Below are 27890 nucleotides of genomic sequence, written 5' to 3'. Positions count from 1 at the left end.
GGTAGCTAAGCAACTTAAGGACTATTTACGAATGGGTTATATACGTTATAGTAAATCTCCATGGGGTGCACCAGTTCTCTTGGTTAAAAAGAAAGAGGGCACATGGCGTATGTGTATTAATTACCGACGCTTGAATAAAGTGACGATCAAGAATTCGTACCCATTGCCCCGGGCTGACGATCTAATTGACCATCTCCAGGGAGCTCGGTATTTTACGAAACTTGATCTCCGTACTGGCTACCATCAAATACGAATAAGTGAGGACGATGTTCCTAAAACAGCATTTCGTACGCGCTACGGCCATTATGAGTTTTTGGTTATGCCTTTTGGTTTGACCAATGCTCCGGCTACATTTCAACAAGAAATGAATGACATTTTCCGAGAACAACTTGGAAAATTTGTCGTTATCTTCTTAGATGATATTTTAGTTTATACCCGTACATTACAAGAACATGCTAGACATGTCCGCTTTGTTTTACAAATATTGCGTGACAAACAATTTTACGCGAAGATCTCAAAATGTGAGTTCTTCAAGAAATCAATTACTTATCTTGGACATCTCATAACCGAACGAGGAGTTGAAATTGATCCTTCTCGCATCGAGAAAATCAAGCTTTGGCCCACTCTTCGGAATATTCGAGAAGTTCGATCATTCCTTGGTTTTGTCGGATTTTTGCGAAAATCTCTTCGTAATTACTCACAATTGACGACGCCGTTTACTGATCTTCTAAAAGGTCAAACGCGTAAGTCTACAAAACCTATTGTGTGGAATGCTACACTAGACCTCGCCTTTAAGGAACTCAAGGACTTGGTATGCAAGGCTCCTTCACTTCTTTTACCCGATCCTTCAAAACCTTTTGAGGTTGAAACCGACGCAAGCGATTATGCTATAGGTGCTGTCTTGTATCAAGATGGTAAACCAATAGCATTCGAGAGTAAGAAACTTGATTCTGCTCAATGTCGGTATACCGTTCAAGAAAAGGAATTATTTGCGGTTATACATGCGCTCAAAACATGGCGCCATTATCTTTATGGAAATCGCTTTGTGGTAACTACGGACCACGAGTCCTTGAAATATTTTTGTGACCAACAAGACCTGAAAGGTCGTAAGGCACGATGGGCTGATCTCATCCAGGACTTTGATTTTTCCATACGATATCGTAAAGGTTCCATGAATACTGTCGCTGATGCACTAAGTCGCATCCGTGAAGTTAACATGCTTAGCTTCACTGAAATAACATCAGATCTTTATGATCACCTTCGAGGAAAGTATCCTGATGACAATTATTTTGCAAAATACTGGGCAAGAGTCGAGTCTGGAACAGACACCACCACACCCTCGAAGGAATACTTCCACATTGCTAACGGTCTGCTCTACCGTAATGGGAAGGTTTGTGTTCCAGATTTACCTGAGGTCAAAAAGAGAATTCTTTTTGAATGCCATGATGCACCCTCAGCAGGGCACCCTGGAATACATCGTACACTCGTTCTCATCTCCACTCAATTTTATTGGCCTAAGATGCGTCCTGACATACATAGCTATGTGACTAAATGTCACCAATGTCAGGTTAACAAAGCCGAGCGACTTAAAGCCGCAGGACTTTTACATCCCTTGGACATTCCCAATAACAAGTGGGAAAGTATATCCATGGATTTTATTGTTAGCCTTCCTCGCACCCAAAAAGGTCATGATGCCATATGGGTTGTGGTTGACAGACTAACTAAAATGGCCAGATTTATTGCTACTAAAACCACGGTAACAGCTCCTGAATTGGCTTACCAATTCGTTGATGAGTTATTTCGTTTTTACGGGTTACCGATGGATATCGTGAGTGACCGAGATCCGAAGTTTACTAGTGACTTCTGGACGCAAGTCTTTAAGAAGTTAGAAACTGCGTTGAGCATGAGCTCCACGGATCATCCTCAATCCGATGGACAGACAGAACGAGTAAATCAAATTATTGAGGACATGCTTCGAGCATACGTTGGTGCAAAACCAACAAAATGGGAACGTTACCTCCCAATTTTGGAGTTTGCTTATAACAGCTCCAAGCATACGTCGACGGGATATAGTCCTTTTATGTTGATGTATGGATTTCAGCCACGAGCCCCGATTGATGTTAATATACATCATGATGAGTTGCGAAGTACGCAAAACTTTCTTCGGGATATGCAAGATATGTTGCATATTGCACGGGATAATATAAAAACAGCTCAAGATAGAGCGCGTTTTTATGCCGATCATCACAGGCAACCTCGTGTATTCAGCCCTGGACAGAAGGTATTTTTACGTGTACCTCACAATTCTAAGACATTGTCTACGGGTAAGTGCGCTAAGTTAGCCCCACGGTTTTGTGGACCTTTTACAGTCCTCAAACGCATTGGATCATCAGCCTATCGTCTCGCTCTTCCCGATGGTGTTGGAATCCATCCAGTCTTTCATGTAAGTCGTCTAAAAGAACTTCTAGGTTCTGGCGACAATACAGTTACAACTTAAACTCTGGTTACTTCTGAAGATTTATCTTCTAAACCACATGTACGAGAAAGAATTTCGCGATGTTAAAACAAAAAAATTACGTGCTAAGGAAATCCGAGAATTTAAAATAAAATGGATGGATAAATCAATCAAAGATGCCACATGGGAACGCGAAACGACTCTAAGAACTAACTTCCCTAACTTTCCATTGCAAGAGTGCAATGTTTTAAAGAGGGGGAGTATGTTACGGGCATGACCATATAATATCCCGTGGTGAGAATTGTCGTAGTATTCTATACACGTGGATAAGTGTGAGGGTTAAATAAAGAGTCTAAAGAAGGGGAGGATTACTTTTAATCCTCGGGATTGAGACAACCCATGAGGCCAAGTGTGAACATGGCTGGGGGCCTTGAGAATTACTATAAATAAGAGGCCTAGCTACCCTCATTTGGGCATGCATTGACTACGTCGAGACTCTGTCCGTGAGTGGAACGACTCTTATAGCAAGCGCGCTATCGTCCAGGTACGACTCGACGCCAAGGCGGTGGTATGGGACGCCGATCGAGGCTCGAGTCCGTCTCGATCCCTTCGCTCGGGGGTGGTCGGGTGGATCGGCACCCTTCTTTCTCTCTTTTCTCTCTATTCTTTCTAGATCTATCATTGATATATCCTTATTTTATGCTTACTTTAGTACCTAATCTCTAATATTTTCCACGGAAACATCTAGTGTCGTCTCATACTGTGTAAGTGCATTAATCTCATTTATATTTCCTGCTTTCTTCCATTGAGTGTTTAAGACTCGGTTGAGTTCAAGCACTATTCTTCACAAACGGGTATCAGAGCCTAGGTTCTAAACCTTGAAGAAAATGGAAGAGTCATTCGGAAGCATGTTCAAGCTCACCGGCTCCAACTACCCAGTATGGAAGTCAAAGATGAGGGACATGCTTGTGGTCAAAGATCTCTAGTTGCCAGTACAGTTCGAGGACAAGAAACCGGACAAGATAGATGCCACAACGTGGGAGATGATGCACATGAAGACGATGGCGTACATTAGGTGCTTCATCGACATGAGCCTGCACAACAACTTCAATGAAGAAAGCAATGGTTTGTGCACACTATGGGAGAAAATCGGCACCATGCTTAGTGAAGTTTATTTCGCTTCTAGAGGGTTTTACGAAGTATTGCTATCAAAACCAAAGTACAAAACTCAATTACTTGAGGAATCTCCTTTAGCATATAGAGATCAAATGGTTCATGCATTGTTGTGGACTTTGACAAAAGACTATCAAGGGCTAATTCGTCACAAATGTCCCATTTGGGTGGAAGTGCTTGATTTTCCACGAAATTGGAATCACTTATTATCTACAATTGCAACAAGAATGGGGAGAGTAGTATGCCCCCCAAAAACTACAAGTATTGGAAGGTATCACCCTCAATTCGAATGATCCAATTATTGGTGCAAGACCTTTCAAGAGGAAATGGGGCAAATTTGTAGGTTCATCTTACACATGTAACAAGTTTGGTCATATGCAATCAGAATGCCCAACACTGACAATTCAATCACCTGAAACCGCAATGTTGAAACATGCATCATTGAAAGAAAATAGCCAGGTTTCTTCTTCAAAGGCAACAAACCAATCTATGATGCAACCCATTCAGAAACCGAGAGTACAAGATAAAAGGAAAAATAAAGTCCCGTAGACAATTCGTAATGTGCAATCAAACCTGCATGATTTGAAACAAGCCTTTGATGTGGACAAAGAGAACAATGAAGGTTGGCAAATATCTAAGAAGTCCTTTAGAAGTAAGACGCCTGTGGTGGTGAGAAACTACACTCATGCACTTGAAAATCAAGGTTTATCTTTATAGATTAATGCTTCAATTCTCTCTTCAGTCTCAAAAGCTTGGAAAAGGGTGAGTAGAGGCTCATATGTGGACATTTACAAAGATGGATCAAATGCAGATATTAGGCTTCATGTAAATAAGCATGGTGGTGATACTAATATGCAGTCAGATTAGTATTTTGCTTTGTTTTATATCTTCAACCATATTAATCATGCATAAACAAGTCAAATGTGTCTCCTTTAATATATAGGGTCTTTGTAACCCTAGTAAATGGAAATTATTTTGGAACCTTATTACCTCTTCTCAAGCGGATGTAATTTGTGTTCAAGAACATAAACAAGTTGAATTCAGTGGTCAAGTTGGTACATTTTGAGGTTTTGACATCTTCTATGCAAGACAAGGTACAACATCTGGAGTGCTTATGATAATAAAACATGACCTAAATCCTACGGTTGCCTATAATGATCAACGTGGGAGGTGAATGGTTGTGCAATGCATGATAAATGGCAAGACATATGATTTTGGGGGAATATATGTCCCGAATGCCTCAAGGGATAGAGCTTTACTTTGCAAGATATTTGTGTTTATCCATGGCCACAAAACGCATTTATATGTGGAGATTTCAACAACTCTCCAAATGCAGGTGATAACACTAGTGGGCACTCACATATGTTGAGAGAGGAACAAGGTCAATGGTATAATATGCAAAGCTCATTTGATTGGGTTGATTTAGGGCAAATGACACACCCACATGTTCCTGGTTTTACCTTTCATGACACCACCCACTCCACATACTATGTGATGAAGAGATAGAGAAAAATGATAGAGAAGAGAGGAGGAGGAAAAAAGAATGCTTCAATCTACTAATAAGAAAAGAATACAATACTCTTATACTCTAAGCGTAATAAAAATCAAATAACTACTTAAATATAATATTAGACAAAAAAGTCTTTCCGTCTTCACCCTTTCTTCTACTAAGCTTCTTATAACCCTCTTATTTTTTCTCCCTTCTTCTTGTAGATAATCTATCATCTCTCCTATTGCTAAGAATACCCTCATATTTATAGGTTTCTAGTTGCGTTATTCTTGCTTTTTTGTTTTGTTTTCTTTTACATATGCTCGAGTTTATGTGATGCATTTTTCATATTATTATTCTATTTTTATGTTTCTAAATTTATCATAAAGAAAGATCTCTTTGTTAGCTTTCTTACGAATATTTTCTTTTGAAATTTGGATAAGAGATGGGTGAAAGCAAGCTATGGTGTACCAACTTTTGGCCAAAATTTTAGTACTATTTCGATTAAGAGAATAAACACTATAATTTATAATAAATCCAATAAACGTGACTAAAAAGTTTATCATCACCTATTAAAAAAATATAATTCACATTCAATGGGTTCAAAATTTAAAAGAATAATAAACCCACACATCCTTCTAGTGTTATGTCTCTATCCAAGTGTCCCTTGTGTAATAAATTCCAGTTGAGGTTGAAGGTGCATATATCGAGGTAAACTTATATAGAGTCTTTAATTATTGAAGGTGAGTGAGTGAGTGAGTCTCTCTCTCTCTCTCTCTCTCTCTCTCTCTCCTTCTCCTACCTCACGTAAGTGGATGTTGAAGTTACTCTCTTTCTCTCCCTCTCTCTCAAACCTTTGTTTGTCTATCTGTCTCTCTCATATCTCTCTCTCTCTCTCTCTCTCTCTCTCTCTCTCTCTCTCCTTCTCCTACCTCACGTAAGTGGATGTTGAAGTTACTCTCTTTCTCTCACTCTCTCTCAAACCTCTGTTTGTCTATCTCTCTCTCTCTCTCTCTCTCTCTCTCTCAGATCTGTCTTTGCTTCTCTTGCATTCACAGGTGTTCAAGTTGTGGTGATGCTTCAGACCGTCTGCACCTCCAGCCAACCACGTTTTGTGTTATCTTTGACTCCTGCTCGTTGTGTTCATACCATCTCTACTCGATGTCCTTGTTATGAACCCTCTACAACAAACATGCAACAGCCTCTTCAAACGACACAACATCTAGGTCTCCTCCTATTGTAGGTTTTGTTGCATGATCTACAACAAGTTGTTGGCAAATAACTTGTAATTCTACCACATATTCATTGAGAAGCTTCAACTTTTCGGGAAGAGGTATATTCTTGTTGATTTTGTTTGTAAATGTTCTTATTATATCTAGTTTTTCAAATGTGTTCATTTGAGAGTCTTGTATAGAAATATGCTTGAGTCTTGTACACGCTCATTATGGTAACGGGGTGCTATGATTATGTGATGCTATTTATATATTATCTTCCTCAACATGTTCTTGTTGAGCATGTTTGTTGTTGTTGTTGTTCTTCATTTGTCTTGTTTTTCAAAAGCGTTCATTTGAGAGTCTTGTATAGAAATATGCTTGAGTCTTGTACATGTTCACATATGGTAAGGGAGCGTTATGATGATATGATGTTATTTATATGTTATCTTCCTCAACGTGTTCTTGTTGAGTATGTTTGTCCTCTTGTTTTTCAAATGTGTTCATTTGAGAGTCTTGTAACATGTATATGGTTGAGTCTAGTACATGTTCACATATGGAAAGGGGTGCTATGATGATATGGTCTTATGTATATGTTATGTTCCTCAACATGTTCTTGTTGAGTATTTTTGGTGATGTTCTTGCCCTTGTTCTATCTATTGTTCTTGTTCTTCTTGTTCTTGTTCTTGTTTTCTCCAGTGTTCATCCAAGAGCTGAGATATGAATCTTGCACTTGTTGAGGCTTGGAAATGGCATGTCCAAGAAGTGCTATGTTCTTGATCTGGACTACTATGTCATGTTCTTGTTCTTGTTCTTGTTGTTCATGTTGTTGCAATTATTGTTTTTTTTCTCTCAGTGTTCATTTGTGAGTCAAGATTTAGTAATTCTGTGATGACAAGTATATGATTTGTTATTTTTGGACTAGACTATTATGTCACGTTCGTGTTGTTGGTGGTGGTGTTATTGTTTTTGTGTAGTGTTCATTTGAGGGTCGAGATATGCTTGAATCTGCTTTGCTTCTTCTCATTGTTGTTGGAAAGGGGGATGCTTGACTTAGTACTGCTATGTTGAAAAGTTGTTTTCTTGTTGTTATTCTCCTTGTTCTTGTTGATTTAGTATTGTTGTCTACACATATTTATAGTGTGGTAATTTGCTGCATGATTTAGGAATGGTATTCTGCTATGTATATTGATGTATGAAGTACTAGTTTATAGCTATGCAAGGGAGTTAATACTGTGTTGTGAAAGCTTTTTTAGAAGAAGAGTGAGAACTAGAAAATTGACAAAGAAGACACACACGAAGAAGGCACTAGTCAAAGATGAAGTGATGACACCCACAAAGAAAAGAATGTGGACCCCCCCATCAAAGAAAGTAAATAGACACACACCAAAGAAAGGGTGAAGCACGTGTGTTTTTGCATGTGAAGTTCAAGTGACATTGAAGTTGACTAGGAAGACTTTACTCATCACCAGTCATCACATTATAGAGAGTCCTCCAGTACAAACACTGGCTTGAAGTCTGAGGATGCCTATGAGGATATCTCTCCTTTTACCTTCTATGGTTTATATTTTTCTCCTTTACCTATTATGTTGTAGTTTGTGTCTCTGAGTGCAGGTGTGTATTCTGTGGCCTTGGATTCAAGCTCAAGGCTATAGATGTTGTGATTACATTGTGTTTGCACACATATCATACGCTATGTGCTAAGTACCACTTTGAGAAAGTAAATACATGTATGGACTGTAAAGTACTGTTGGAGCTTACTGGTACTTAGCTATGGGTTTCAAAGTTCACTCCTCTGGTATGTGATACTGCTATTCAGTTTTTTAGTATTTCTGATTCCATTTTATAGTTGCTTTAGTATTGGTTTAGGCCACAATTCATACTAGAAAATAGAAAATTCATGGTTTAGTACTGGTTTCGCTCCATATACTATATGTTGCATCGATATTTATGTTGTTTAGTTCTTGTGCATTCATCGTAACTAAATTTACATGTTGGTGTATAGTTGTTGTAGTACTAAACATGCTACTCTTATTGAATCCCTTCTATATTTAGGTGGGCTAGTACTAGCATAGTACACACTTCATGACACCCTTAGGTATACAATTGGTGGAGTACTAAAATCCATCTTATATTTACGTGGGCTGGTACTAATATAGTATGCACTTCATTCAGTAAGTAGTTGTACAATTGGTTTAGTACTACAATCTATTCTATATTTAGGTGGGCTAGTACTAGCATATTACACACTTCAGGAGACCTTTACGTGTACAGTTGGTGTAGTACTAGAATCCATCCTATATTTAGGTGAGCTAGTACTAACATAGTACACACTTCATTCTGGAATTAGTTGTACAATTGGTTTAGTACTAGAATCCATTCTATATTTGTTACCGGCCGGCAAGGAGTCCAAAATACGGAGTGAAGGAATTAATTAAATATAGTTGTAAATGAGCATAGTGTGGACGGACGGACTGGAAACGGTATGCCGTTCCAGATCCGGACGGATCCCGAATAGGTGCGAGAGGCACCGTTTTGTACTACGGGCCGGAAACCTATTTAAAGGCCCGGACCCCATTGTAATCACAGCGGATAATTAATAGAGCTTATGATGTTTATACTTCTGTGTTGATTTCCGTTCTGTAATTACTGTTATATCTTACGCGTGTAATTAACCAAAGCATTCTAATCGTGTAACCTACGTAAGTTGGTGTAATCGTTGAATCTTAATCCTATGCCGTAATCACCCTTTGGTGAAGTGTCTCCGTGACACCTTGTGTTAGGCCTTGTCCGGCTAAGCGAATAACACAGTTTTGGCGACCACGATTCCTGCTTTCTCGCAGCGAACGACGGTAATGGATGACTAGACCAACGCACGACTTGGTTACAGACCGAGCTCGACGCCTCGCCGAACGGCAAAGACGGCGTGAGACTTTCCAGCAAGCAGCGCAGGAAATTCGCTCGGATCGTTCGTTCTCCAACGAGATCCGGAGAGTCGCGGAGGAATCTCTCCGGTTACGACAAACTCGTGACCAGGACGACGGAAGCAGTCTAAGTAGTCTCCGGGAAACCGAACGCCTCCTCGAGGCGCTGGCAGGCGGAGATAACGAGGCAGAAGCCTTTTCAGCCTACGAATCGGATTCCGAAGGGGGATACAGCGTGCACACGAATTACAGGAGCAGCAACGATACTCCCGGCGGCCCGGAGGACGACGGGTCGGATACCGTGCCGACTCCAGAACCGGAACCGCTCGACCAGGGCTATCCGGAACCGCAAACGGAAGCCGTCAACCCACCAACACCGGAAGTGGCAGAAGCAAAGCCACCGACACCAACGAAAGAGCCGGCAAAGGTACCGGAAGAAGAGCCGGTGAAGGAACCGGAAAAAGAACCGGAAAAAGCACCGGCAAAACAACCGGAAGTGGAACCGGAGAGAAAACCGGAAAGATATCAACAAACGCCACTAAACCGCGGCCTAATACTGGACGACGACATGCCGTTCCAATACTCAAAATATCGCGATGATCCGGACGCGGAAGCGCATGTTCATGACTTCGAGCAGACATGGGAAGCAAATCACACGTCCCAGCGAATGACACCGGAGGAAGAAGAACGCTCGAAGATAGCGGAATTCAGAGTCACGTTGGAGGGACCGGCGACACGATGGCGGCGGACGCAGGACCCGGCGACCATCACAACCTTTGCAGAATTAAAAGCAAAATTCTTGCATTTTTCCCACAAGGAGGTCGACCAAACGACAATGGTGGGCCTGTTTTATACGATCCGACAGGAGGCAGGGGAAAGCATTCCCCAATTCGTCATCCGTTTCCAACGAATGCATAGCCAGCTTGCCCGTGCACCCCCGGAGGAGGAACTACGGACGATATTTTTAAACGCACTCCGGGAACTGTTACGCACGGTGTGTACGGTGATCGACTTTCGAGGATGCACCATCGACCAGGTCATTGACCGGGTCAAAGAAATGGAAAAGTCAAGCTCATGGCTTACACTGGGAGCACTGCAACGGGCGTTACCCACAGATGAAGATCTCCGGTTCCGGCAGGCAATTCAATGCACAATCGGCTTGAATGCCGGACACTCGGCAGTGGAGTGCACCATGCGAACCCAGTGTGTGATTTGTCAATCCAAGAGTCATACAACGGACCGGTGCGAGTATAACTTGTTAAACCGACAAGCACCACCCGTCCGACGGATCGAGCCAAGAAGCAGCCGAGACGAAGATGAAGATCGTTGGCAAAAAATGAACCGGTACCGACCGGCACAGGATGTCCGGTACGGAGACAGACAAGAGAATGATGGCCGGTACGGGAATCAGAATGATAACTACGACCGGTATGAGCGATCGGACCGCTATCGGGAGTCCAACAGACGACATGAGCAATACGACAGAGACCATTCCCCTGGTTACCGAAGGCACCAGGAGGACTACGGCCGATTTTACGATCCACCACGACCGGACTACCGAAATAAAAATAGGAATAATAAGAAACGGAATTTCAAGAAAGGTGGTCACACTAGGGACCCGGAACATGGAACCCTAAGGAGCCAACCGGCACAGAACGCACCACTCACTACGGGACCGACTCCGGCTACCAGCAATGCTGAATCCAGCAATACCCGTAAAGAGTACTGCTACTACTGCAGGCAGGAAGGCCACTACAGTAACCAGTGCCCGGTAAAGAGCTACGAGAAACGACCAGCAGTTAATATGGTGGTTCCGGAAGTGGCGGATATACAGCAAGTAACCACACGGTCGAAAGGCATGGCCAAAGAATGGGAAACACAAGACGCCATACGAAAACAGGCGACGGAATGGGTGAAGGAAGCCAATGAAAGGAACGTCGCGGACGCGGAACGGCAAAAGGCGAATACCATCGGGAGTGCCGGCGGTAGCCACCCAGAAAACGAGACATGGCAAGCACTGCAAGAATGTCAGATCACGTTGCCGTTAGGACGACTCTTGCAGCTCGTGCCGCGATTTACGGAAGGACTAAAAACGGGCATGACAGACGGTATAGCCCCACCGGCACCAGTCCTTTTCTCGAATCCGGAGGAGGGACCGATGGTGGTGGACACTAGTAGTCCGGTGATTACAGCTATTGTCAAAGGGCACGAACTTCCCGGCACAGTAATCGATGGAGGTTCCGGGGTGAACGTAATAAGCCTCCACACGTGTAATGCCTTGGGTATACATGAATGGGAGCCATGTCCGTTCTGGCTACGGATGGCGGATACGAGCTCTGTACGGCCGACGGGCTTAATACGGAAATTGGAAGTCACCATAGGAGGTCACACATTTCACATCTCGGCTGTAGTGCTGCAGCTACATACGCAAGGCGCGTACCCACTGTTGCTGGGCAGACCATGGTTGAAAATAGCACACATCAAGCAAAATTGGCGGAAAAATATGATTACCTTCCGGCGCGGAAAAGCCAAGGTCCGGGTTCCGACACAACCACGGACGAGCAACGGTAAGGAATGCACACCGCTATATGCGGAATGCGTACGAACATGCTGGAAGGGTTGGCAGACGACGAAGAAGCCCAGTACTTGGAGGAACACCCGAAGATCGTACCACTCTTCGAGATAGACGTGGCTGAAGCCGTAGCGCAATAATTGCCGCAACGGGACGAAACCGAAGCCGAACCGGACAAAGATGCGATTCGGGAATTACGGCAAGCACAGGAAGCGTTGGAACGGGAAATGGCCGTTTCCCAACGGGTAAAAGCATCCCAGCTCGACGAAGTGAACCTAGGAAGCAAGGACGAATCAAAGCCGGTACACATCGCCAAAGAAATGAAGCCGGAAGATAAAGCGGCGATGATCAAACTTCTCACGGAGTTTCGCGACATATTCGCCTGGTCATACGAAGACATGCGAGGGCTGGACCCTCAACTATATCAGCATCAGATCCACTTAGGCAAGGACGCGAAACCAGTGGCGCAAAGACGTTACCGAATGAACCCCAACTACGTCGCCAAAGTGAAGGAGGAAATCGACAAACTCCTAAGAGTGGGCTTCATCCGGCCGGTAAAGAAAGCGACGTGGTTGAGCCCCATCGTCGTCGTACCCAAGAAGAACGGTAAAATCCGCGTGTGTGTAGATTACAGGAAACTAAATGCCGCCACAATTACGGATGCATTCCCTCTTCCGTTCACGGATGGAGTACTGGATGCCGTCGGCGGCCATGAAGTTTATAGCTTTTTAGATGGCTTCAGCGGATACAATCAAATCCGGATGCACCCCGACGACCAGGAGAAGACAGCGTTCGTCACCGAATGGGGGGTGTTTGTGGCCGAAGTAATGATGTTTGGCCTAAAAACGGCACCAGCAACTTTCCAGCGAATCATCATGGAGATCTTCGGCGAATACATTCCTGCCTTCATGCAGGTTTTCCTGGATGATTTTGCAGTCTATAGCCGGGGAAAAGACCATTTGCAGCACCTACGGTTATGCCTTGAAAAGTGTAGGTTATACCGGCTAAGCTTAAACCCAGCAAAATGCATCTTTGGAGTTTCAAGTGGAATATTGATGGGACACATTGTAAGTAAGGAGGGCATTGCGGTCGACCCCGACAAAGTAAACGCGATACTAGGGGCACCGGCACCGAAAACGGCCAAAGCACTAAGCCGATTCTTAGGACAGATCCGGTGGCACAGCCGGATGCTCCGTCACTTGGCTGACTTGGCTACACCATTACACACCGCGGTACACCGGACACCGTTCCAATGGACGGATACGGAGGACAAGGCATACAACGCCCTGAAGGTACTTTTGTCGCAAGCACCCGTCGTCCAGCCTCCGGATTGGAGCAAGGAATTTCATGTGTTCGTTGACGCTTCCGACATCGCTATCGGCAGCGCCTTAATGCAACTTACGGAGCCCAAATGGTACCGGCCGGTATATTACGCCAGCCGGAAGCTGTCCCAAGCGGAGAAGAACTATTCAACGACGGAACGGGAGGCCCTGGGCATGATCTACAGTGTAACAAAGTTTCGTCATTACCTATTGGGGAGGAAGTTTTCATTTCATGTGGATCACTCGGCGCTCCTGTACTTAGTGTCCAAGGCGTCCCTGACCGGTAAGTTGGCCCGTTGGACCTTGCTGTTGCAAGAGTTCGAATTCGAGATCTTCCACCGGCCCGGTATCCAGCATGCCGTAGCAGACTATCTGAGCCGGTTAGAGTCCGGAGAATCAGGCGACGGAGTAGCGGATGAATTCCCGGACGCAGAGTTATTCCGTATCACCCCGGAAACGGCAGCGGACGACACGGTGGCATCAGAAGATAGGTGGCTGACAAACATGCACCAGTTCCTAAGCACGGGCCTGCCACCGGAGGAAATGAACCGGGACGAGAGGAAACGACTGGCGGTGCAGAGCCGCAATTTCTGTCTGTTACGGGACACTCTCTACCACAAGGGAGCAGATGGAATATGGAGACGGGCAGTCCGTAGTGACGAGAAAGAAGTAATCTTACGGGAAGCACACTGTGGGGTTGCCGGAGGACATTACGCCGGGGAAGCGACGGCAAGAAAAGTATGGCAGAGCGGCTTGTGGTGGCCCACGACGTTAAAAGACGCCGTGAAGTACGCTAAGGAATGTGACCTATGCCAATGAATGGGCCAGCCTACGGAGCAAGCACGAATGCCACACCAACCGGTACTTCCACTAGAGCCATTCCAGAAGTGGGGGTTGGATTTTGTCGGACCGTTCAAGCCACCGGCAATGAGAACGGGTAATCGTTATGTTATCGTGGCAACGGATTATTGCACTAAATGGGTGGAGGCTAAGGCCTTGAGAGACAATACCGCGTCATCCACAACAAAATTCCTGTACGAAAACATTTGGTGCCGATATGGATGTCCGATTGAATTAATCAGCGACCAAGGAGGGCACTTCCTCGACCAGGTAGTGGAAAGCTTAACAACGTTCTATGCCGTGGTTCATAAACGGAGCACACCGTACTACCCACAAGCGAACGGGTTAGCACAGTCCACCAACAAAACGCTGCAGAACATTCTCCGCAAAATCGTCAATGAAAACCGGACGGACTGGGATACAAAGCTCCATAGCGCGCTATGGGCGTACCGAACGGCATACAAGACAAGTATCCGGACAACGCCATTCCGGTTAGCATTCGGCTTAGAAGCGGTCATGCCGGTGGAATTTCAGGTACCAAGCTTACGGATCCAACTACGGGAACGGCTGAATGAAAAGAAGTCGGAGGAAATGCGGCTAGCAGCACTATGCGAACTGGAGGAGCAACGGCTGGCCAGCATCCTACACATGGAACTGGAGCAACGACGACGGAAAGCGTTCGTTGACCGTCACCGGAAAGGTAACGAAAAGATGTTCGAAATCGGAAAACCGGTTCTAGTATTCCAAACAAGGATGGGCAAGATGCCGGGTAAACTCCGGTTTAGATGGACAGGCCCGTATTGGCTGACACGGGAATACAACGGGTCCTATCAGATAGGGACACTTGTCGGTGAAGTACTAGGCAAGTGGGTGAACGGATTTAGACTAAAGCCCTATAAAGGACCGATGCCAAAGAACCCGTTTATGCAGCTCACCGGCACTATACCGGGAACGGTACGGATGGAAGAAAAAGACGACGGGGAACCCGTAGCAGAGGCGAAGGAAGACACGGCAACCAGAGAGACCTACGGATGTGTAAGATCACATACCGTCAAAAAAAAAAAAAAAAAAAAAAAAAGAAAAAAGAAAAAAAAAAATCATTAAAAATCGAGGTATGAACGGGTGTGAAAGCAAGGAGCGAAAAGGTACGTAGTGGGCATTTAAGAGCCGCCACGTTACTTAATACTAAATCGGTACACGACGTGCGCATGCTCGAAAAAGGCGCCAAGACGCACAGAGAAAAAGAAGAGCGCATGGAGACCTTCTTTTTTCGCGAGCCAAGAAGCACAGAAGCACCAAGGCAGTGGAAGCTTAGCAGACGCGAACCTGCACTCAGAGAACCCCCGCGTTCAGAACACTCTCTCTCTCGCTCTCACTCTCATCACCACTCTACCTCGCCATCTTTCCTCGACCTCGAAGCAGACATGGAACCACAAACGCTGTCGGAAGCGGCCAGGAAATGGTTCAGGCAACACGGACTGGAGGGGTTCTTGGCCATCATGGAGGCACCACCGCACAGAGAAGCCGACCGGGTCATCAAGGAGCTCGACACAGAAGTCATCACCGAGGAAGCGATCCGTGCGCTAACAGGCCTTCCGGAGGGAGGTATTTTTCAAATCGATAACCCAACCTCGGAGCAACTCATCCGATATTTCGGTGAGTACTCTGTTGCCGGCAAAGGCTATCGAATGCACGGCAGCGAAGATCCGCTATTCAGGGAGATAGCTCGAGTGCTCCACGAGTACGGCCACGTGTACCCCCGACCCCCTGTCATGCCAAAAAATCGGGCAGGGATGATCATAGCCACCTATGAAGGGACCAAGGTGGATTGGCCGGTGTTGATTGCAGACGGTTTGTGCGTGGCAATCGACATGGTACGAGGAAAGGACGGCAAGGAGGGCCGGAAGCTGTGGCACGCCGTAGCTCAGTGGATAATATTGCTCGTGCCGCCGGTCGAGACCGTTCAGCCAAAGAAGCGGCCAAGAGTATCGGAAGGAAGCACCTCAAAGCCGGCGACCAAACGACAGCAGCTGCTGGCGTCGAAGGCGACGAAAGGGAAGAAACGGCTCCCAGAACCGGAGGAGGTGTCACCGGTGGGACCCGTTAAGATAACCATACGGCGACCGGGTCAGAAGGAACCAGAACCCTTGACGGCACAGAAACATGCCGTTACCCAAGAAGAGGAAACGGAGGAGCCAGAAGAGCACCTCCAACGACGGTCAAGAAGTGGGACCGCCGGGGCAGCGGGGGAGCGCTCGGAACCGCAAAAGAAAGAAACGCCCCGAACTCAACCTGAGCAAAACACAAGGGAGGAACCGGAACCGGTGCGGGTAGAACCGGCCTTGTCGACTTCTATACCAGAAGTCATTCCAACGGCTCCGGAGACGGCGGGAACCGGAACTCAACAGCCGGCGAGCCCAGCCAGCACACACGGCAGCCAAGGAGTAGGACCAGTACAGCAGCAAGGCACCAGTAGCATGTGGCTACGGTGGGTAGGTGAGCAGATCGCCGAAGCGGTCGAGTACATAGAGGCGGAGGAGAGAGCGCACAACGAACGGTTGCTCGTCACAACCGTAGATCTAGAGACGGCCCGGTCCAGAATCCGGAGCCTTGAACAAGACTTGGACAGGGTCACAAGGGAAATGGCTCAATTCGCTTTGACAACACAAGTCTAAGCACCGGTGACTCCGGGCAATGTACAGAATAAGGCGTCAGATCAACCTGTACATAGCAATCAGACCCCGGCAACGGAAACCGTTCCGGAGAGAAATGCGGCACAAGCCCAAGAGCTTGCGGATTTAAAGGATGAGCTAGCTGCCCAAGAAGCGCTGAGGAGCCGCGAAAGAGAATTGAAGACGGCAGCGGAGGCAGAACTCAAAAAGACTGCTGAGAATCTACGCCGGGCCGAGGAGAGCTTACGGAAAGGCCACCAAGCGTACGACCGGCTCAAGGAAGAAAAGGAGAAAATGCTGCAAGAGAAGGACAGGCTCCGGAGGAACGCCGAAATAGAAGTAGAGCGCCTGAAAGAGGAACTCCGGCAGGTAAAGGACCGGGAGGACCGGAACCATCGCCAGATCAACGGCAAGCTCAAACAAAAAACGGAGGAATTCGAGCAATTGCACCGGGAGTATAAACGGTTGCAAACGGAGCACAAGGAACGGACGGATGAGCTCCGGCAAGCAGTTGATCGGACCGCAACCGCATTCGCCAAGGAACAAGCGGAAACCAGAAGACGGTTGGAAGAGGCGGAGAAGGTTCGGACAGAGCTCCTCAGGCAACAGCAGGCGGAAAAAGAAAGAGCGGCGGAGGTACTGCAGAGGCTGCAAACTACATATCAAGGGCAGCTGACGCGCTACAGAGAGCAGGCGGAGGATACGGCGAATCTCATCAAGCAGTTGAAGGAGGAGCGACAAGTGGTGGAAAGTAGAGCGCAAATGGGAGCAAGTCGCATCCAGGATATCATGCGGGCCTGGTTGAACCAGACCAAGAGCTTGATTGACAACGGCTCCGTCAAATGGTGGACCAAGTGGGCCACGAACGCGGCGGAACTCCAACTGCTCCGGGCCGACGTAGAGAACCGGCGGAAGGAGGGAGATGATTGCTATATGCTGACTTCCGAAGACTTCACCGGCATAAGGGATGAGCTTGCCGAAGACTTTCAAGCCTTGGCAGACGACCAACTAGGGCAAGTCCGGCAACTTGTAGCTCAGCTGGACGACGACAGGCTGGAGGCGCAGATCCAGTTTGAAAGCTACGAGAGGTCCCGGATCCGGGGAGAGAAAGAACGAGAACCGGTTACGGTCAACCTCAGTGATGAGGAACCGTTACTGGAAGGAGACCGGACCGGAAGCAGTCAAACGGAGCAGCCGGAGTCAGAGAAACAAACGGAGCAGCCGCCTATAGAGCAGCCGGAACAGCCTCAGTCCCAACCGCAACCACAGCAGCAGCAGCAAGCACAGCCGCAACAACCACAACCGGAGGAACAAGTGGAAATTCTTGAACAAAGTATTTTGGACAATTTGGGTGAACAATGAAGGGGCCGAGAAGGGTTCGACGTACAAGGTACTGTCCCACGGGCGTGCCATGTGTTACCGGCCGGCAAGGAGTCCAAAATACGGAGTGAAGGAATTAATTAAATATAGGGAAAAGTACCAGGATACCCCTGGAAGTTCGTGTATTTACCAAAATGCCCTTGGAAGTTCCAAATTTACCAAACTACCCCTATGTCCAAAAAATTACACTTTATAAAGTAATTATACACTCAAATCTTTGGTAAATAGGGCTAGTTCGGGTCCATTTCTTCCATCTTTGGTAAATAGGGCTTGTAGATTCTAGTGTATAATTACTCTATAAAGTGTAATTTTTTGGACATAGGGGTAGTTTGGTAAATTTGGAACTTCCAGGGGCATTCTGGTAAATAGACGAACTTCCAGGGGTATCCTGGTACTTTTCCCTTAAATATAGTTGTAAATGAGCATAGTGTGGACGGACGGACTGGAAACGGTATGCCGTTCCAGATCCGGACGGATCCCGAATAGGTGCGAGAGGCACCGTTTTGTACTACGGGCCGGAAACCTATTTAAAGGCCCGGACCCCATTGTAATCACAGCGGATAATTAATAGAGCTTATGATGTTTATACTTCTGTGTTGATTTCCGTTCTGTAATTACTGTTATATCTTACGCGTGTAATTAACCAAAGCATTCTAATCGTGTAACCTACGTAAGTTGGTGTAATCGTTGAATCTTAATCCTATGCCGTAATCACCCTTTGGTGAAGTGTCTCCGTGACACCTTGTGTTAGGCCTTGTCCGGCTAAGCGAATAACAATATTTAGATGGGCTAGGACAAGCATAGTACAAATTTAGGAGACCTTTAGGTGTATAGTTGATGTAGTACACTAGTATCCATCCTATATTTAGGTGATCTAGTACTAACATAGTACACATTTAATTCAGCAATTAGGTGTACTGTTGGTTTAGTACTAGTATCCATTCTATATTTAAATGGGCTAGTACTAGCATAGTACACACTTCAGGAGACCTTTATGTGTAGAGTTGGTGTAGTACTAGAATCCATCCTATATATATAGTGAGCTAGTACTTAGTACTAACATAGTACACACTTCATTCTGCAATTAGTTGTACAATTGGTTTAGTACTAGAATCCATTCTATATTTAGGTGGGCTAGGACAAGCGTAGTACAAATTTAGGAGACCTTTAGGTGTACAGTTGGTGTAGTACTAGAATCCATCCTATATTTAGGTGAGCTAGTACTAACATAGTACACACTTCATTCTGCAATTAGTTGTACAATTGATTTAGTACTAGAATCCATTATATATTTAGGTGGGTTAGGACAAGCATAGTACAAATTTAGGAGACCTTTTGGTGTATTGTTGGTGTAGTACTAGAATCCATCCTATATTTAGGTGAGCTAGTACTAACATAGTACACACTTCATTCTACAATTTGTTGTATTGTAGGTTTAGTACTAGAATCTATTCTATATTTAGTTGGGGTAGTATTAGCATAGTCTACAGAAGTAGAGGATCACGTTGATGTAACAGTAGGCAAGAGTGTGAACCTTAACCTTGTATGTTAATTGAGATTGGTATTGACACCGGTATTGTTGGGTGCATTCACATTTAGTTGGACAAGAACGAGGAGATTAACAAATACAAGAAGATGATTCATGCACTATATGGGGTAGAGATGAAGACTCTGAGATCGTGACTATGCCTTGCACAAAAGATGACTCTGACAACACTGCAACCACACATGAGGATTGTGAAGAAAACACCACATTCAATTTAGAAGAGGAGAACGACTATAAAAAGAATGAGGTTTCTAGCATTTTCCACGAGGAGGAGCACATGGGTACTAAGAAAGATGTGGACAACACCATCCAAGATGTGTCTGCAAAAAACACAACTACCAGCCACGAAGAGACATGTGCACTAAGAAAGATGTGGACAACACCATCCCGAATGAATCTACGAAAAACACCGCTACCACCCATGAAGAAAAGCACTTGGGTGCTACGAAAGATATGGATGACACCATCCCGGATGAGTGAGTGAAAAAACAACTACCACCCACAAAGAGGAGCACATGGGTACTGCGAAAGATGTGGACAACATCAACTAGGATGAGTCTCAGAAAATTACTACCACCGCCCACGAAGAGGAGCCACACCAAATGAAGGACGAGGAATCCAGCGGCACCTAGGAGGTACATGATGTTGGTATAAACAATAAAGTAGGAAACTCAAGGGAGGTGCCACCAATCCGAGGAGGGGAACCATCTGATGTTGTCCTATTGGCCTCTAATGATGAAGTGTCACTCAGTAGTATGTAGAAGGATGTAAAATCAATGAAGGAGATGATTAGTTCTCGATGCATTATAAGTACCAGAAAATACTAGTGCCAAAGATTTTATGGGTCATGGTTTGTACTTGTTATTGTCATATTGAAATGATATATCTTTTTTATACTTATTATGTACTGAATTGATATGTCAGACATTGTTTTTGTTCTCTCTCTAAGTATGAATATGATGTTTTATGAGAAGATGAATGTTGAGTCCATTACACTCCAAAGATGTTTATGACATCATATACCTCTTGAGGGACCTTGTAAACAGATTACTTCCCTTAACCTTGTGCTTTTTTTGAGTCATAGTAAACTTGATTGTGATAATGGCCTCAACATAGATTATGGCGGTGGGTGTATCTTTTACTGAAGCATACATGTGGGAGGACCGTCGCAACATTGCATAATAGTTGTTATAGTGAACAAAAGAGGATATATACATGACAAGAAACAATTAACACTATAAGAGCACCAAACACTTTATAAAAACCAAAGAGGATATATACATTACTAGAAACAGTTAGCACTATAAGAGCACCAAATACGTTATGAAGATCAAAGAGGATATATATTGTATTAGAAACAGTTAACACTATAATAGCACCAAACACTTTATAAAAACCAAAGAGGATATTACATTGCTAGAAACATTTACAACTATAAGAGCACCAAACACTAAACGAACACCGAATAGGATATATACATTACTAGAAATAGTTAACACTACAAGAGCACCAAACACTTTATGAAAACAAAAGAGGATAATACATTACTAGAAACAGTTAACACTACAAGAGCACCAAACACTTAATGAAAACCAAAGAGGATATTCCATTACTAGAAACATTTAACACTATAAGAGCACCAAACACTTAACAAACACCAAAGAGGATATTACATTACTAGAAACATTTAACACTATAAGAGCACCAAACACTTAACAAACACCAAAGAAAAATATGCATTACTAGAAACAATTAACACTGCAAGAGAAACAAACACTTTATGAAAACCAAAGAAGATAATACCTCACTAGAAACATTTAACATTATATTAGCACCAAACACTTTATGAAAACCAAAGAGGATAATATATTACTAGAAAAATATAACACTATATAAGCACCAACCACTTTAGGAAAACCAAAGAGGATATATATCGATGAATTTGTCATCCCTAATTAGGATAACTTGTGAGGTTACATATGAAGATTTGACATTGAAGATCATTGGTCATTCTACAAGGTTTCTACAATGTATTAACAGTTAAAATTCTAAGCATTAAAGAGGGAGAACTCCCCCAATATGAGTTCATGTACTTTGCTTGAGTCATAGTGAACTTGATTGTGATAATGGCATCATCATAGATTATGGTAGTGGGTGCATCTTGCAATAATGCATATGTGTTCTTGTATTGTGGCAACTTTGCATAATAGTTTCCACAGATGACAGACTCGCCAACGTTGGACATGTTGCCCCAACCATCCCTCGCCACTTCTTTCAATATTGTGTTCCCTTGCTTGCACACCACAATGTAGTAGTCTTCATTCAAAATCTTCATTTTGAGGAGATTTCAACACTACAAATGATCTCCAATAAAAGTGTACATTGGTTGTAGTATACAATATTGTCTGATTGTTCATTTTCTTGAATATCATCTTCTTGTTGAATCTCAAGCTTCTACAACTTCCATGACTCCACAACTGATAGATTGGTGCATTCATCCCAAGATTCACCTATAATACACATGGAACAAAAGCATGATAAACTGCGAAATAGTAGTTTTGTTGTGTTCTTGCGACAAAACCCTAAAGAACAATTGATCTTACATGTCCTTTTCACGGTTTTACAACCATATGATTTACTTCTATCTAACTCATTAGCACGAATCTCAATAAACAATCTATTCTTACCATCATTTCACATCTTCCATGTTAGGCACTCCACAACATCATGTGCATTTTGTAACTTAGCACATTTATTATCCACCTTCTTGCTTATAAGAGCATGCTTGATCACAACCTCCGCCCCATCATGCTCTCCCTTTCCATGTCCAGACCTGAAGTATTTCCATTGCATCCTAATGTTGGTCAATGAGAAGTACCTAGGCGTTTTGCATCACAGGTAGCCAACAAACATTAGTAACAATACTAAGTTAGTACATCACAAGTAGCCAAACAATATTTAACATGGCTTAAAACTTAATTAATATTGATTCATGTGGGAGGACATTACTAAGTTGTAAATTAAGAATACTTAACATGTCTTAAAACAAAATTAGTACTAATCGATGTGGGAGGATAGTACTAAGCTGTAAATTAAGAATACTTTACATGGCTTAAACCATAATTAGTACTTGTGCAAGTGGGAGGAAATTAGTAAGTTGTAAATTAAGAATACTTAACATGGCTTAAAACAGAATTAGTACTGATAGACATGGGAGGATAGTACTATGTTGTAAATTAAGAATATTTTACATGGCTTAAAACATAATTAGTACTTATGCACATGGGAGGACAGTACTAAGTTGTAAATTAAGAATACTTTACATGGTTTAAAACATAATTAGTATTGATTCATGTGAGAGGATACTAGTAAGTTGTAAATTAAGAATACTTAACATGGCTTAAAATAGAATTAGTATTGACAGACGTGGGAGGATAGTACTATGTTGTAAATTAAGAATATTTTACATGGCTTAAAACATAATCAGTACTTGTGCACATGGGAGGATAGTACTAACTTGTAAATTAAGGATAGTACTATGTTGTAAGTTAGTACTGATGCACATGGAAGGACAATACTCAGTTATTACATGTAGATACTAAACATATGTGAATAGACAATTAGTATTGATTCGGAGGATAATAGTACGTTTTTATTTATATCTATACTAAACACGTGGATAGACAATTAGTACTGATTCACATGGGAGGAAAGTACTAAGTTGTTATTTAAAAATACTAAACATAAGTGAGTAGAAAATTAGTACTGACACACATGGGAGGATAGTACTAAGTTTTTATTTAAAAATACTACATTTGGGTAAATATGTAATTAGTAGAGATGCACATGGGAGGATAGTACTAAGTTTTTATTTAAAAATACTAAACTTAAGTAAATACACAATTAGTACTGATGCACATGGGAGGATAGTACTAAGTGTTTATTTAAAAATACTAAACTTAAGTAAATACACAATTAGCACTAATACACATGGGAGGATAGTACTAAGTTATTATTTATAGATACTATACATGTGTGAATAAAAAATTAGTACTGACACACATGGGGGGACAATGTTAAGTTTTTATTTAAAAATATTAAACTTAGGTAATACACAATTAGTACCGATGCACGTGGGAGGACAATACTAAGTTGTTATATAAAGATACTAAATATAGGTAAATATACAATTAGTATTGATGCACATGGGAGGACAATACTACATTGTTATTTAAAAGTACTAAATATCGGTAAATACATAATTAGCATTGATGCACATTGGAGGACAATACTAAGTTATTATTTAAAAATACTAAACATGGGTAAAAACATTATTAGTCCTCATGCACATTGGAAGAAAAGTAAAATGTTTTTATTGAACAACACTAAATGTAGGAGATTAAACTAATATTAGTAATGTAGACAAGTTTGAATACAATTAGTTCTAAGTTTTCATTAAAGATTAGAAAGCATAGGAAACTAAAGTAATAGTTCAAGGCCTATGAAGTATTAGTTGAATAGACTTAGAACTATGTGTACTTAACATACAATAATCAATTTACCTTGCAATAAAAAAGAAGTACCATGCCGCCTTAAATTGTGGGGCAACACCATCAGACCAAACTTAATGTTGATTAAAGGTAAGTCCAAGAAATAGTAAATCTACATGGTCAAGCTCAAATTAATGTTAAACAAAAATCAGATAATGCTTTTTGTCATCTGAAATGTAGATTATTAATTTGTTATGTAACATTCCTTGAACTATGAATTTTGCCCATAACCCCTAAATTTACGTGGAATGAACCCCTACAGTTACTTTTGAAACTCTAAGACAAGCATAGTAACATATGTCTCCTTATATGCCTACTTAATATTTTTCCTAACTAGTCTATTCCCTATATTTTCTACTACATACCCTAAATTTGTTTCCATTTCACAATATGATAGTTACCACATCAAGCTCATTGTACCAAATATGGGTCGTGGCCAAAACTTACATTGTCTTAAAAGAAATGAAAGACTGATTAATAGATCTATTTTTTAGCATTACACATGTACTATATATTGTCTATTGGTAAACAAGACATGTCAATCTAATTGATGACTACCATTTTCAATTATATGTATTACTTAAAAAAGAATATCAAGGAAAGTAATTAAAGCAATCAAGGTTACAATTAGTTTTATACTAATATTACCAAATGTGACATGCAAGCATAATAAATCAACAAGAGTTGTATTAGTAATTTCATAACTAATGATAACATGATTTCAAATATGAAAAGCAAGAAATAGAGGAAGAAAGATAAACATGCAACATAAATTTTTTGAATATGACAAGGAAACACATAAAAAAATCATATACAAGAAAACCATGGTTTTATATATTAAAATGATGAAATATACGAAGAATGGTGAACATGCAAAAAATCTACATGACAAAGATGAACATGAGAATACGCGAAAAATGATGTGCATGAAAATAATATACATGAGAAAGATAAACACAAAAATACGAGAAGAAAGATGAGCAAGAAAAGAATCCACAAGAGAAAGATGAACAGGAGAATATGAAAAATAAGATGAAAATGCGAAAGAAGCTCCTCTATATATGAACCGCTTATGATTCATAGAAGAACTTGAAAATCGAAGATTGGAATACTTATATTGGAAATGAGAATAAGAGAAGAAAGATGAACATGAAAAAAACCTACAAGAGAAAGATGAACATAAAAAAAATAAACATGAAAAAACGATGAACATGAGAAGTTGAGAAGAAAGATAAACATAAAGAAAAATCTCCTCTATCTATGAACCACTTAATATTCATGGAAGAAACTTCAAATCGAACATAGGAAGACTCATGTTAGACATGAGAATATGAGAAGAAAGAAGAAAATGAAAGAAATCTACATGAGAATATGAACACGAGGAAGAAGTTTCCCAATCAATGAACCGCATATGGTTCATCAAAGAATCTTCAAATTAGAGATAGGAGGACTCATGTTAGCCAAAGCTCATGGAAGAAACTTTAAATCAAAGATAGGAAGACTCATGTTAGACATGAGAATATGAGAAGAAAAAAGAAAATGAAAGAAATCTACATGAGAATATGAGAAGAAATATGAACACGAGGAAGAAGTTTCCCAATCAATGAACCATATATGGTTCATCAAAGAATCTTCAAATCAGAGATAGGAGGACTCCTGTTAGCCAAAGCTTTAAATCTAAGTGCCGAAGATTCGTGTTGGAAGAAGCTTCAAATCAGAGTGTAGAAGATTCGTGTTGGAAGAAGCTTCAAATCTAAGTGCAAAAGATTCGTGTTGGAAAAAGCTTCAAATCTGAGTTAGAATAATCTTATTATTCATGGAAGAAGCTTCAACCATGTTGTTAGGTGAAGTATTGAAAGATGAAGCATGAAATTTGAGTTAAGACAACGATTCATGCATAAGGTTCAAATCAGAGATAGGAGAATAATTCAGAAATAAGGTTTACATCTAAGTAAGGAGAAGGCTTGGTTGGAAGAAGAATGATGAGAAGAAAAAGCATCAAAAATGAAAAAGGTGAAATTTTGAAAAAGGTAAAAACTTGAAAAAGTGAAAAATATTTAATGTGAAGGGGGCAAGACCCCCCAAAATGGTAAAATCCTCTCATATTACTTTCCCCCTATTTTCTGTTATTATTGTACTTTGTACTACTCCCACGTCACTCTTGAATTTTAATTTTGCCGAAATTATTATTATTTATTAAATTTTAGTACTAACAATATAAAAAGTAGACATGTTTTTTTTGGCCAAAAACAATACTTTTTTGGTACACCGCAGTGTGCTTTAACCCAGATGAAGAAGATATGAGCTTTTTTCTCTATCTTGCTTTTTCTGCTTAATTTCCTTCGTTTTTCTTCTTTTTCTTTTTCTACTTTTGAAAAATGCCTCTAACTTTATTTCTCTTCAATTTCATTTATCTTTTAACTCTTGGACCTTTCATATTGTGCTTTATTCTTCTATACCTTCTCATCCAATGTATTTGTCACGGTCTTTTCCTATGAGCAAAAATCGACTTCACACTATGCAAGGCTTGATAGATGGTATTTGTTGCATGCTAGTCAGTATGAAAATTTCACATGTACAATGCATGCTTTGTAGTTGTTAAATCATGCTCCTGTATGAAGTGCATCTCCAAAGGAAGAGACTTATGCTCATTAACAACAACTACCTCAAGCATGAACTCTTCAAGAGGATGGTCTATGACATAATACCTCCTCTTTATGTAGAAGTCAACATAGATGTTGATATAGCATGGGTACATTTTGTACATAGATTACAAACAATAATAGAAGAGTATGGGAGGTGGTATGTCTCAAGACAAAGAGATTACACTCAACAAGCCAAATTTACTTGTCAAGCCCCAACAGAGTTAGCACATAGAATATCTTTGACTTTACATCAAGAGGATGCATTGTGTATGGCCAAACACACATTGATGCTGCTACATGACAAAAATAAATTGGAAAAATGGCAAGTTAGGTCAAGACAAATTCCATTGAAAGAAAAAGGATGCTCTTCTAAATCCTTCTTCAAAAGGTTGCATCTAATAGGCCAAAGGGAATCCATTAAATTCATCAAAACTAGTGATGGTTTGTGGACTACAAACCGACTTGAACTAGCCAAGGAATGTGTAACTCACTTCTCGCACATCTTTGAGAACAATGTCGTTGTTACAGATGCAGTTAAACAAGCTAGAGATACATTCTTGTCACTAGTTCAACCCACTATTTGGGTTGATAAAGCCATTTCTTTGGATGCAGCATTCACAATTGAGGAGCTCTTGGAGGCTCAAAAGGGCCTTGGGAAAGGCAAAGCACCTGGTTGGGATGGTATTACATTAGAGTTCATTACAGAATTTTGGGATGTTCTTAAGGATTTAATCCTATCTATGGCAAATAATGCTTGGCAACAATGGGATATACTGATCTCATGGAAAGAAGGTTTGGTCAAATTAATACCCAAAAAGAAACTGTGTGAATCTTTTTCGGATTGGCGATCAATCACTCTCATGCCATTGATATACAAACTTGTTGCAAAGATAATTGCTAATCGTATTAAGGACACTTGGTTGGGATGCATACGCGTAAATCAGTATGGGTTCATTCCTTGAAGGCAAATTACAGATAATATTGCTAATGCTTATATTGGAATGGAGTATGCCAAATACACCAAACAAGATGTATTGCTCATGCAAATTGACATTGAAAAGGCCTTTGACAACATCCAATGGGATTTTGTGGCCGCCACAATGGTCAAACT

This window comes from Azolla caroliniana, unplaced genomic scaffold (assembly GCF_043228905.1).
Source record: "Azolla caroliniana isolate FFs.n. ecotype wild unplaced genomic scaffold, voAzoCaro1.0.p SCAF_2, whole genome shotgun sequence".
Taxonomy (NCBI): Eukaryota; Viridiplantae; Streptophyta; class Polypodiopsida; order Salviniales; family Salviniaceae; genus Azolla; species Azolla caroliniana.
The sequence above is the reverse complement of the archived record's forward strand: the minus strand, read 5'-3'. Positions refer to the sequence as shown.